Here is an 11320-nt window from a genome sequence, read left to right as displayed (position 1 = left end):
GAATCACGAACTTTTGGTTTGTAGGCCCGTGCTCAATCTACAGAGCTACACCAGCCAGGGCTTACAAAGTCTCAGTTCATTTTGTTTTCACTTTCACCTGCTTCTCCACTTCCAGAGGAACTTGGTACCTCTAAAAGTGGAGGAGGAAGTGGAGGCTGAGTGTTTCCAGGGGGCTGGTTGTGTTGGTAGTCTGGCCTTAGATTGGCTCTGCACACTTTGATTTCACTTCCCTCTACTCTGCTAAATCGGTTACTATTTTTTACATTTATTTTCCAGCTTTGAAAATTTTGTAGATTCCTCTTGTCCCTGTCATTGATTTTCCTGTTCTCTTTGCCTTTGTGAGTTTCTGCCTTAATGTTTTAAAATTTTATTTTTTTGCAAATGAAAATTTTTATATAGCACATAATATGGATAACAAGAAAGGCCAAAATCAATCTATTATGATCTCTAAGTCTTTTATGCTACAATCCTACTCCACCACAACATATTAGCTAATTCTTTTTTAAAATTTTTTTATTGATTATGCCATTACAGTTGTTCTATTCCCCCCTTTATTCCCCTCCACCCTACCCCCCGTCCCCACCATTACCCCCCCTTTAGTGTATGACCATGTGTCTCAAGTCCTTTAGATTCTATATTTCCCATACTATTCTTGCCCCCCCATCTATTTTCTATCTACTGTCTAAGCTACTTATTTTCTGTACCTTCTCCCCCCTTCTCCTCCTCCCACTCCCCTGTTGCTAACCCTCCTTGAGATCTTCATTTCTATGTTTCCACTCCTGATCTAGCTGTCCTTTTAGTTTGCTTTTGTTTTAGGTGTGGTTGTTAATAACTGTGAGTTTGCTGTCCTTTCACTGTTCATGTTTTTTTAACTTCTTTTTCTTAGATAAGTCCCTTTAACATTTCATACAATAAGGGCTTGGTGATGATGAACTCCTTGAATTTGATCTTATCTGAGAAGCACTTTATCTGTCCTTCCATTCTAAATGAAAGTTTTGCTGGATAGAGCAATCTTGGATGTAGGTCTTTGGATTTCATGACTTGGAATACTTCTTTCTAGCCCCTTCTTGCCTGTAAGGTCTCTTTTGAGAAATCTGCTGACAGTCTGATGGGAACTCCTTTGTAAGTGACTGTCCCCTTATCTCTTGCTACTTCTAGGATTCTCTCCTTCATTTTAATCTTGGCTAATGTAATTATGATGTGCCTTGGTGTGTTTCTTCTTGGGTCCAACTTCTTTGGTACTCTCTGAGCTTCCTGGATTTCCTGGAAGTCTGTTGCCTTTGCCAGATTGGGGAAATTCTCCTTTATTATTTGTTCAAATAAGTTTTCCACTGGTGGCTGTTCCTTTCCCCCTTCTGGTACCCCTATAATTCGGATGTTGGAGCGTTTAAAGATGTCTTGGAGGTTCCTAAGACTCTCCTTATTTTTTGAATTCTTGCTTCTTCACTCTTTTCTGTTTGGTCATTCTTTGCTTTCTTCTGGTCCACTCCATTGATTTGAGTCCCAGTTTCCTTTTCATCGCTATTGGTTTCCTGTGTAATTCCATTCATTTCAATTAGTTTCGCCTTCATATGTTTGTCTAATTTGTGGCTATAATCAACCAGTTCTGTGAGGATCCTGATGACCAGTGTTTTAAACTGTGTGTCTGAGAGTTTTGCTATTTCTTCATCGCTTAGATTTATAGGCTCTGGGGCTTTGAGATCTTCTTGAGACATTTTTGGTCTGTTTGCGTTCATTAAGTATGAGGAGCGGATCCTTGGACTCCTAGGTCGCTGGGTTATGACGCTTATGTGGGGGCGGGGTCAGAGCAGGGAAATGGCGGCGCCCTGCGCTGCTGCTCATGGTGGGGACCAGCTGGGTCCCGTCCAATTGTCCACTCCCTCGCTTGTCTATCCGCCCGTGAATGCGTGACCATAGTCAACCCGCAGCCCTGCTCCCTCGCTGTTTCCCCGCGGTTGCTCGCTTGGTCGCTTGCTCGGTCGCTCACTAGGTCCAACCCTGAGCCTGAATTCCGCGTGCCTGAGTCCATCTGACCGAGTTTTCCTGTGCAACCCCACTCCACCAGCTGCTGGTTTCGCCCCTTACTGGTCAGGCTGAAGAATTTGTTGTAAACAGACTTCCGAAAAGTTCAATTTTCTGTATTCTGGCTGTGTTTTCTATTGCTAATATTTAGTTGTCTCTAACTTGGTTGTGTGAGAAAGCACGGCGTCTCCACCTATGCCCCCATCTTGGCGGAAGTCTCCAATGTTTTAAAATTTTAATGTCATTTGATAGAAAGCAGGCTGACAGGTCTGGGCAGGGGTTGGGGGGTTGGGTGGCAGGGTCCAGCAAAAAAAAAAGAATAGAAAAGGAACTCTTGAACAGGGACAACAGTGTAGTGATTTAATTTCAGGGGTGAGGGAAGTGGGTGGAGGTTGGAGAGGGTTTAAGGGGGATAAATGGTAATGAAAGAAATACAATAAAAAATAAACAATTTAAAAAATAAAAAAATTAAAATTTACTGTCATTTTAATGGGGGTTTGGGAGGGAAGGTGGAGAAATAATCTTAGTCAGCTCATGGTTAATTAAAAGTCTCCCTCACCTTCTCTCTGAGTGCCTTCTGTGTGCCATGGGTATTTTATATCAGTCCCTACCTCAAGTTTCACATGGTCTTTTTTCTCACCTAAGTGTGAGCTCAGAGGGCACTTCTTTCAGGAAGGCCTTCTTAACCACCCTATCTAATGGAGCCACACCAGTGCCGCTGCATATCACCCTTCTTGACTTTTGTTCATAGCCCTTATCACTATTTGAAAAAAAATTAATATATTTACTTCCATTGATATATTTGTCATTTCCTCAATCTCCCCCAGAAGGTTGGCTCCATGAAGGGAGGAAGCGTGTATGTCTTGTTCTTCACTGTCCCCTCAGCACTTGACATAATGTCAGGCAAAAATAGATCCTCAGGAATTTATGTTGGGTGGCTGAATGGGTTTGAGCTATGAGACAAACTTCAGCATAACATAAGGAAGAAGCTGGTCATAGAGTTTCCAGGGGGTGGAAGACACTGCTGATGAGAGGGTGAGCCCCTCATTGTGGGAGGGCTACAAACCCAGGCAAGGGGTGCCTGAAAGGGAGCAGGAACACTGATGAAAATGGATGTGGTGATTTGCAAGGCCTGGAAGAGACAAGTGTTGCCTCAAGGTCACTTGGCTACTTCTTGCAGGAGCCAGGACTCCCCTCAGGTTTGAAAACAGCCCTTTGCAGGCAGATATTGGGATGCACCCAGGTCGTGGAGTCACTTGGTCCACATGCAGTTCTACTTTTCCTTGCTCTGGTCGTATGATCTTGGGTAAGTTATTTGTCTCAGCATTTGAAGTACGTCTGCCCCATACCATGACTTCCTCAACAACTCTGAGGTCCTGAATTCCAAATAACAAGCAAGAGCCTTTCAGTAAAATGCCTGATATGCAATAGGTTTTTCTGATGACCTGGGTTAAAGACCTGATTCATCCTTCCTAGCAGTGGGACCTGGGCAGGCTGCTTGAAGCCTTGGGCCTTAGTTTCCTTGTCTGTGAGATGAAGGTATAACCTCCTGGCCTTATCAATCTTAGAGTGCATCAGGTGTCAATCAATGCCTGTACCCACCTCCCAGGCAGAAAGTGCCCCATGTGAGAACCAGACCAGGAACAGGCAGGCTCTGAGCTGGGGGTTCCTGGGTGTCTCTGCAACTCTGCTGCATATGGGGCAGAATAGATATGAGGGCTCCATCAGAAGCAAAGAGCCTGGCATCTTTCCAGAAGGCAGCTTTGTTTTACTCAGAAGAAGGGTGATGCAAACCATTTCAATGGAACCTGGTATAGGAAAAGGTAGGAAACACTATGTCCATCTGACTGTTCCAACAATGGCTCTGCCATTACCAGTAGCAACTCTCTGAGCCTCAATTTTCCCATCTGTTTCTTACCTTGCTGGGTTGAAGTGAGACTTCCTCCATTCTACAGTTGTTCACTGAGCACCTGCTGTGTGCTGGAAAAACCTCAGTGACCAAAGCAAAATCTGCTCCCATGCAGCTTGCACTGGAGTGAGTCCATGAGATGATGTGCTTTGAGGAATTAGCATACAGTGGATGATCTAAAAATGGTACTTGCTGTTTTGCTAGTGGAAACATCTAACTTGTATGAATTCACCCTTTGAAACTTGAGAGTGGTTATAGTTTAAATAGAGCAAGTGAGAGCTGCATTCTCTTGCAGTTTTCTCCTCCGTGTACTGTCACTTCAGAGCCTGACCCTGAGTGAGACGCTCCTGCTCCCTCCAACTCTCCAAAGGTGATTTCTCACTGCCCCAGAGCGCCACCTTCAGCCAGCCCAGTGCTGGGCCTGAAGAACCAGCCCCAGCCCCTGCTGTGGAGCAGCACAAGTCTGATGGAGAGGCAGCTGGGGATGCAGCCACTGGCAGAGCTGGGGTTCCTAATAAGAGGGGCCAGGATGGGGCCACTTAGAGATGGTGGCTCCAGGGAAAGTCTCCCCTCCTGGGTCCTTCTTGATGGAGATAGAAATGAGTCAGGTGGAGGAGGAAGAGAAGGGCATTCCTGAGTGTGGAAACAGCTTTTGCAAAGAAAGTTCGGGGAGGAGAACATGCGTTGGGAGTGGCTGGACTGGGGACATATCTGGGGCAGCTCCCCACTGAGGGAGCCATGGCAGGTTTTGGAGCTTGGCCAGCTCTGCATTTTCAAAGGCTGTCTCTGGTTGCATGTGGAGGAACTGGGGGCAGGAAGCACAGAAGAGGAGCAGGGGCAGAGAGGATTGCTGATGCTGCCCAGGGGTCCATAGAGTGGCCAGCTCCTGTCCAGCACCATGGATTGCACCTACGAATGTACCTGAGCCTGTGGCCACTCCATGTGCCTGTACACGCTTGTGTGCCTGTTGTGTTCATGAATGTGTGTGTATGTATTTGGGGTGTGTGGACTTATACAGGTTTAAAAGGGGTCCTGTGGTGTTGGCACTGTGCAAAGACATTTGAATGACCAAGAGTGCACACAGGTAATATCAGGGGTTCCAACATCTCCCACCACTCCAGCCATACTTTTATTCTCCTACGAGCCATCCATCTCAGGGCCTTTGTACGTGCCATTCCCTCCGCCTGGCATGTGTTCCCCCAGACATCCTCATGACTCCTTCCTCAGTCTAGGCTTACATTACCTTCCAGTGAGGACTTTTCTGACCTCTATCTTTAAAGCTACAGGCCCCACCCCTAGACATACTCCATGTCCCCTTCTCTCCTTTATCCATAGTAATTATCGTGCTCTGACAGACTATAATTTCACTTAGGCATTTTGCTTGTCTGGCTCACCCACCAGCCCATCACCTCTTGAGGGCAGAGAGTTGTGTCTGTCTTGTTCAGTGTTGTGCCTTCTGTGCTAGGTACACCGTAAGTGCCTTTTTAAAAAATATATTTTATTGATTATGCCATTACAGTTGTTCTATTTCCCCCCTTCATTCCCTTCCACCCTGCACACCCCCTCCCCTACCATTCCCTCCCTTTAGTTTATGACCATGTGTCTCAAGTTCTTTAGATTCTATATTTCCCATACTATTCTTGCCCTCCCCCTATCTATTTTCTACCTACCATCCATGCTACTTATTTTCTGTACCTTCTCCCTCCTTTTCCTTCTCCCACTCCCCTGTTGCTAACCCTCCATGTGATCTTAATTTCTATGGTTCGCTCCTGATCTAGCTGTCCTCTTGGTTTGCTTTTGTTTTAGGTGTGGCGGACCTGAACACATGCCAAATACTTTTCATTTCAGCAAATAAAAGCTTTGCTGGATAGACCAATCTTGGTTGTAGGTCTCTGGATTTCATGACTTGGAATACTTCTTTCCAGCCCCTTCTTGCCTGTAAGGTCTCTTTTGAGAAATAAGATGACAGTCTGATGGGAACTCCTTTGTAGGTGACTGTTCCCTTATCTCTTGCTGCTTCTAGGATTCTCTCCTTCATTTTAATCTTGGCTAATGTAATTATGATGTGCCTTGGTGTGTTCCTTCTTGGGTCCAACTTCTTTGGGACTCTCTGAGCTTCCTGGTTTTCCTGGAAGTCTGTTGCCTTTGCCAGATTGGGGAAATTCTCCTCTATTATTTGTTCAAATAAGTTTTCCACTGGTGGCTGTTCCTTTTCCCCTTCTGGCACCCTTATAATTAGAATGTTGGAGCATTTAAAGATGTCCTGGAGGTTCCTAAGCCTCTCCTCATTTTTTTGAATTCTTGTTTCTTCATTCTTTTCTGTTAGGTCATTTTTTTCTTCCTTCTGGTCCACTCCTTTGATTTGAGTCCCAGTTTCCTTTCCATTACTATTGGTTTCCTGTGCATTTCCCTTCATTTCAATTAGTTTAGCCTTCATATGTTCCTCTAATTTGTGACTGAAATCAACCTGTGAGCATCCTGATCACCAGTGTTTTGAACTGTGCATCTGATAGGTTGGCTATTTCTCCGTCACTTAAATTTATTGGCTCTGGGGCTCTGAGTTGTTCTTGAGCCATGTTTTGATCTGTTTGTGCCTGTTACGTATAAGGAGTGGAGCCTTAGGTGTGAACCAGGGTGGGGTCACCCAGGTCACTGGTTTGTGACCCTGTATGTGGGGGTGGGGTCAGAGAGGGACAATGGCGGTCCCCTCTGCTGCTTCCCACCACTGGGGCCTGCATGGTCTGTCTCACTGCTCGCTCCTTCACAAGTTTATCTGCACAAGAATGTGTGACCACGGTCAGCCCTCAGTGGTTCTGCCTCCTTGTGCCCTCAGTGGGTCCGCCCGCTACTCCACCCCTGGGATCCACCCAAGGTGCCGGTGCACCTGGGTCACGTGCCTGGGTCGGTCACGTGGATCTTTCCTGCCTGACCCTGCTCTGCTGCTGGCTCTGCCCCTCTTACTGGTCTGGCTGAAAGGTTCGTTGTTGTCAGACTTCCATATAGTTCAATTTTCTGTGGTTTGGCTGCATTTTTGTTGCTAAAACTTTGTTGTTTTTAAACTTGGTTGTGCAAGAAGGCACAGTGTGTCCACCTACGCCTCCATCTTGGTGGAAGTCCCGTAAGTGCTTAATAAATAGTTGTTGAATGAATAAATGAGCTTCTTCGATCCTGCGTTCAGACCACCCTCTCTCTAGTCCTCTGTCACCCCAGGTCCTGCCCACCTCAGCTCACACCCACATCATGACTTTGGTCATATTCTTTTCCACCTGTACCTCAGTTTCCATGAGTTTGCAGAGAGAGGTATTTGGGACTTTTCCTCTAGGAATTAGTGAAAGAGGCAGCCTGTTGTGACCTCATCAAATACTCTCCTGGTTTCTGAGTGATCGTGTAAGTTCCCCAGCCTCACTGAACTACTTAGAGGTGAGGGAGGCTGATAGATGCTTCTGCAGCCAGCTCAGAAGAGAAAAAGTAGCTGTCTGGTGGTGTTCCTCGCCCCAGCAGCAATGCAGCTCTGCATTGTAGCCTGGACCCTTTTGTACCTTCAACCTTTTCCAGGGAAACTTTTTCTTGCTTTTCTGCCTGACAAGCTCCTACTGATCTTTAAAGGTCCAGTCTCAAAGTCACCTCCTCTCAGGAGCCTACCCTAAGCTCACCCAGGTGGAGTCTAGCACCTCCCTGGGACTCTTGGTCATGCGTGTATTTATAGCACCCCACATGGAGTTTTGTAATTCTTGGGCTTTCTGTCATACTCCCTGACTAACCTTGTCAACTCCTCCAATTGGAGGACCTGAGTCATATAAGCATCTGGGAAGCTAGCACTAGACTAGAAGTTTTTTAGCAGTGTCTGTGGAATGCTTTCTGTCCTTCCTTTGTTCATTCCTCAAATATTTGTTAGAAACCTACTATGTGCTTGACTCTGGGCTCTGCATCAGGAATGTAGCAGGGAATGAGTTGGCAAGATTCCTTTCCAGGAGGGACCGACAGTATACAGGGAGAGACAGATTAAAAACAGTAAATAAGACAGGCATTAGTAGCATGAATGCTGTGGAGAGAATTAAGACTTATGTGGGGCATAACGGGAAGGCCTCTTAGGAGAGTTCATTTAAGAGGAGGCCTGCAGAATTAAAGGGAACCAGCTTTAGGAATTATGGTGAGAGGGTAGGAGGGAAAGATGTTTTAGGCAGAGGGAATAGCAGGGAGAGGACGCCCTGGGGCAGGATCAGAACTGATATGTCCAAGGGACAGCAGTGTGACCCTTGAACATAGCAAGGAGGAGAAAGGGTGAGGGAGAACATGGTGTAGCAGGAGACCTGCTTAGACAAGCCCAGGCAAGCCAGAAGGACAGGGTCCCTTTGCGGAGCCATTTAGATAAGGAGGGGTAAGCAACTAAGTAACTAAGTAAGTAAGAAGTAAGAACAAAAGAACACTGTATGACCCTATCAGCAGCCCTGCTTTCTCAGCAGCCCTGCTTTCTTGCTTCTGTAAACCTGCTTCTGCCATGTAGGCTTAGTAAAATTGCTTCTGCATGCAACACTATAAAAACAAGCCCCTGCCCAAGCTCAGGACCCAGGATTTGGAGATTGTCTCCTCTGGGTCCACATGCGTAAATAAAGTTCCACTCCGTACACCTGAAAGCGGCTGAGTTGTTTTCTGTAATATTTTGGTTCCGTGACTGGGAACACTCACGCAAGCAGGCCTTTTTGCCTCTGGTGAAGACAGCGGGGGAGTGACCAAGAGGGAGCCCAGCGGCGGAAGGGAAGTGCATGCCCTGGTGATTTCAGGTCCCAGACACCCCGAGTCATCCTCCAGACTGCTCTTCGACCCAGGCAGGTGGGGTGTGGATTGGAACTGTCTGAACCGAAGGTAAGTGCCCTGTGGACCAGAGCCCGAGACCAGCCCACCCCTTGCAGTGGAAGGAGAGAGTGATCACGTCTCAGGCAGGCAATTAGCTGTAAGTCCTTTGGAGGCCAACTGGCCATCTGGAAGGGGAAATGTATCCCCACCTGGGCAGTCCTACTTGGGTGGGACTGTACAAACTCTCGGATGTTTGCCTGTGTGTTTGTGTGTGAGCGACTGTATAAAGGATGTGACAGTTTTAAACCTGGGATAAAGGAACCTCAACTGCTTGTTTTCTGGTTCCGTGGGTAAAGAGCACATTTCTCACATGTGGTTCTGTTTCTGATCAGAAATCTGTATTGTAAGACTTAGGAAAGGTTGTCTGTAGCTGGTTGGAGAGAGTGCCTTTGCCACCCGGGACCCAGGAAGGGTCAATTGGGGCTGATGAGTGAGTGTCTCAGCCTGAGGCAAAGCAGCATGTCTCTGCCATGAGATGGGGCCTGAAGGAGCATGTCTCTGCGAGGCACCAGTGGACGCATTGGTGCGAGAGAATGCCTCTACCTGTGTATTGTTTCAAAACTCTGTGTTTTGGATTTTGCTCTATATCTGCTCTGAAAAGGAAAAAGAAAAAGCCCACTGGCAGGCGACAAAGACCAGGGTTACAGGTGCCTACAGTCCTCAGCCTAGCTGTCTTAGACCCAGACCAGACTGCCACAGGGCTTCAGAAACTCTCCCACTCCCCTCAGAGAGGCCCTGGCCAGAGATCTAAAATCATTCACCGAGAAGGAGACTGACCCAGTGATACCGTGGTGTATAGATGACCTCCTTTCAGCCACACCAACCTGAGATAGGTGTTGGGAGGGCCCTTGCCAGTGTTTGAACTGCTAACCAAGACACAGTACCAGGTGTCATTAAATAAGGGGCACAAATTGAAACAGAGTGGGCACAACAAGCTGGAGACAGGAAACTGCTGAGGAGAATTGGAAGTTGCCAGAAGGGAAAATATATGTCCCCCAGGGGCAAGCCAGCAATCTAGTGAGGCAGTGCCACAGCCTCACTCATGTGGGCAAGACGTCCCTAGAAAACCTGTTAAAAAGGTAGCTTTGCTTCCCTAACCTGGCTGCATTCTGCGCCTCTGCAGCGACACAGTGTGTTATGTGTGCCCGGAACAATGCAGCAGGGCACCCAGGGATAAAGCCAGGAATACACACTCAGGGAGGCAGCCGTTCGAGGACTTGCAAGTGGACTTTACCGAAGTCAGACCCAGCCGAGGGTATAAGTACCTCTTAGTCTTCGTCTGCACCTTTTCTGGGTGGGTAGAAGCCTTCCCCACCAGAACTGAGAAAAGCCGAGGAGTCACCCGGGCCCTGATGAGGGAAATCATCCCAAGGTAATGATTGCCCCTGACTATTGGGAGTGACAACAGTCCGGCTTTCGTCTCAAACATAATACAGGAGGTAACAAGGCTCCTCCATATCACATGGAAATTGCACACTGCATACTGACCCCAGAGCTCAGGAAAAGTAGAGCGCATGAACCGGACTCTAGAGGAAACTCTAGCTAAGTTCCACCAGGAGACTGGACTACCTTGGGCTGATTTGCTGCCGCTGGCACTACTTAGGATTAGGAATGGCCCTAACCCTTCAGGCTACACCCCATAGTTAGTCTTTGGGAGACCTCCTCCCATCCTCAGAATAGATAAAGGGGGACTCCAGACCTTCCGTGGTGACATTGCCTTCTGGGGAGGTGAGGCCCACTATGGCTTCTCCCATCCTGCAAGTGGGAGAAGTCTCCACCATGGATTCGCAGCCTCTGTGAGTGGCTCTGTTCACCTGCTGCACCAGGGCCCTTGGGGGTCCTCTGGGGCCTCCTTAGCTCTGGAGACTGGAGCCAGAGCCTCGGGGTTGCCAACACAGGTGGGCAGAACCAGAGTCGGGGTGCTGCCATTTTGGATAAAATGGATGAGCCACATGAGTGCTCCACCATGGAGGACAGAGCATTCATGGGCGTCGCCATCTTGGACAACCCCCAGGCGCATGGGTGCTGCCATCTTGGAACTGAATAAAGCTTCTCTTCAGATTATGAGCTGTATGCTGCTGCTCTGTGGACACTGCAGCAGTCAGGTTCTCTGTGTAACGGGTTCTGATAGGAATGGCTCTGGTTTTGAAGGTCATGAACTGAGGTCCAAAGGCTGATTTATAGGGTGTTTGCAAGGTCTAAGCTTTAGAAAGGTGCAAAATGTCCCTGCGAATCTAGGGACTTTTAGTATAAGATGCCTATAGTGCTAGGGACTTTTAGCTGCCAGATACTGAGTTCAAGTGCAGTCCTTCCCAGTGTGGTAAAGGAACAGGGATTAAAAGTGAATTATGGATAAATCTGGATAGGTAAAAGGGCTATAGAAGGTTTGTGAATATTGCAGAAAGTCTGTGGGAAGTTATAAAAATAAATGGAAATGTGAAAGCTTTGGAAAGAAATTATGTGGTGTTAGTAATAGAGGGTATGAGGCATGGAGATGCATTTTGTTGGGTATTAGAAGGAAAAAGATTCTCCTTC

The sequence above is a fragment of the Artibeus jamaicensis genome, unplaced genomic scaffold (genome assembly GCF_021234435.1).
Source record: "Artibeus jamaicensis isolate MK-2021 breed Jamaican fruit bat unplaced genomic scaffold, CSHL_Jam_final contig_419, whole genome shotgun sequence".
In the NCBI taxonomy this organism is placed as follows: Eukaryota; Metazoa; Chordata; class Mammalia; order Chiroptera; family Phyllostomidae; genus Artibeus; species Artibeus jamaicensis.
The sequence above is the reverse complement of the archived record's forward strand: the minus strand, read 5'-3'. Positions refer to the sequence as shown.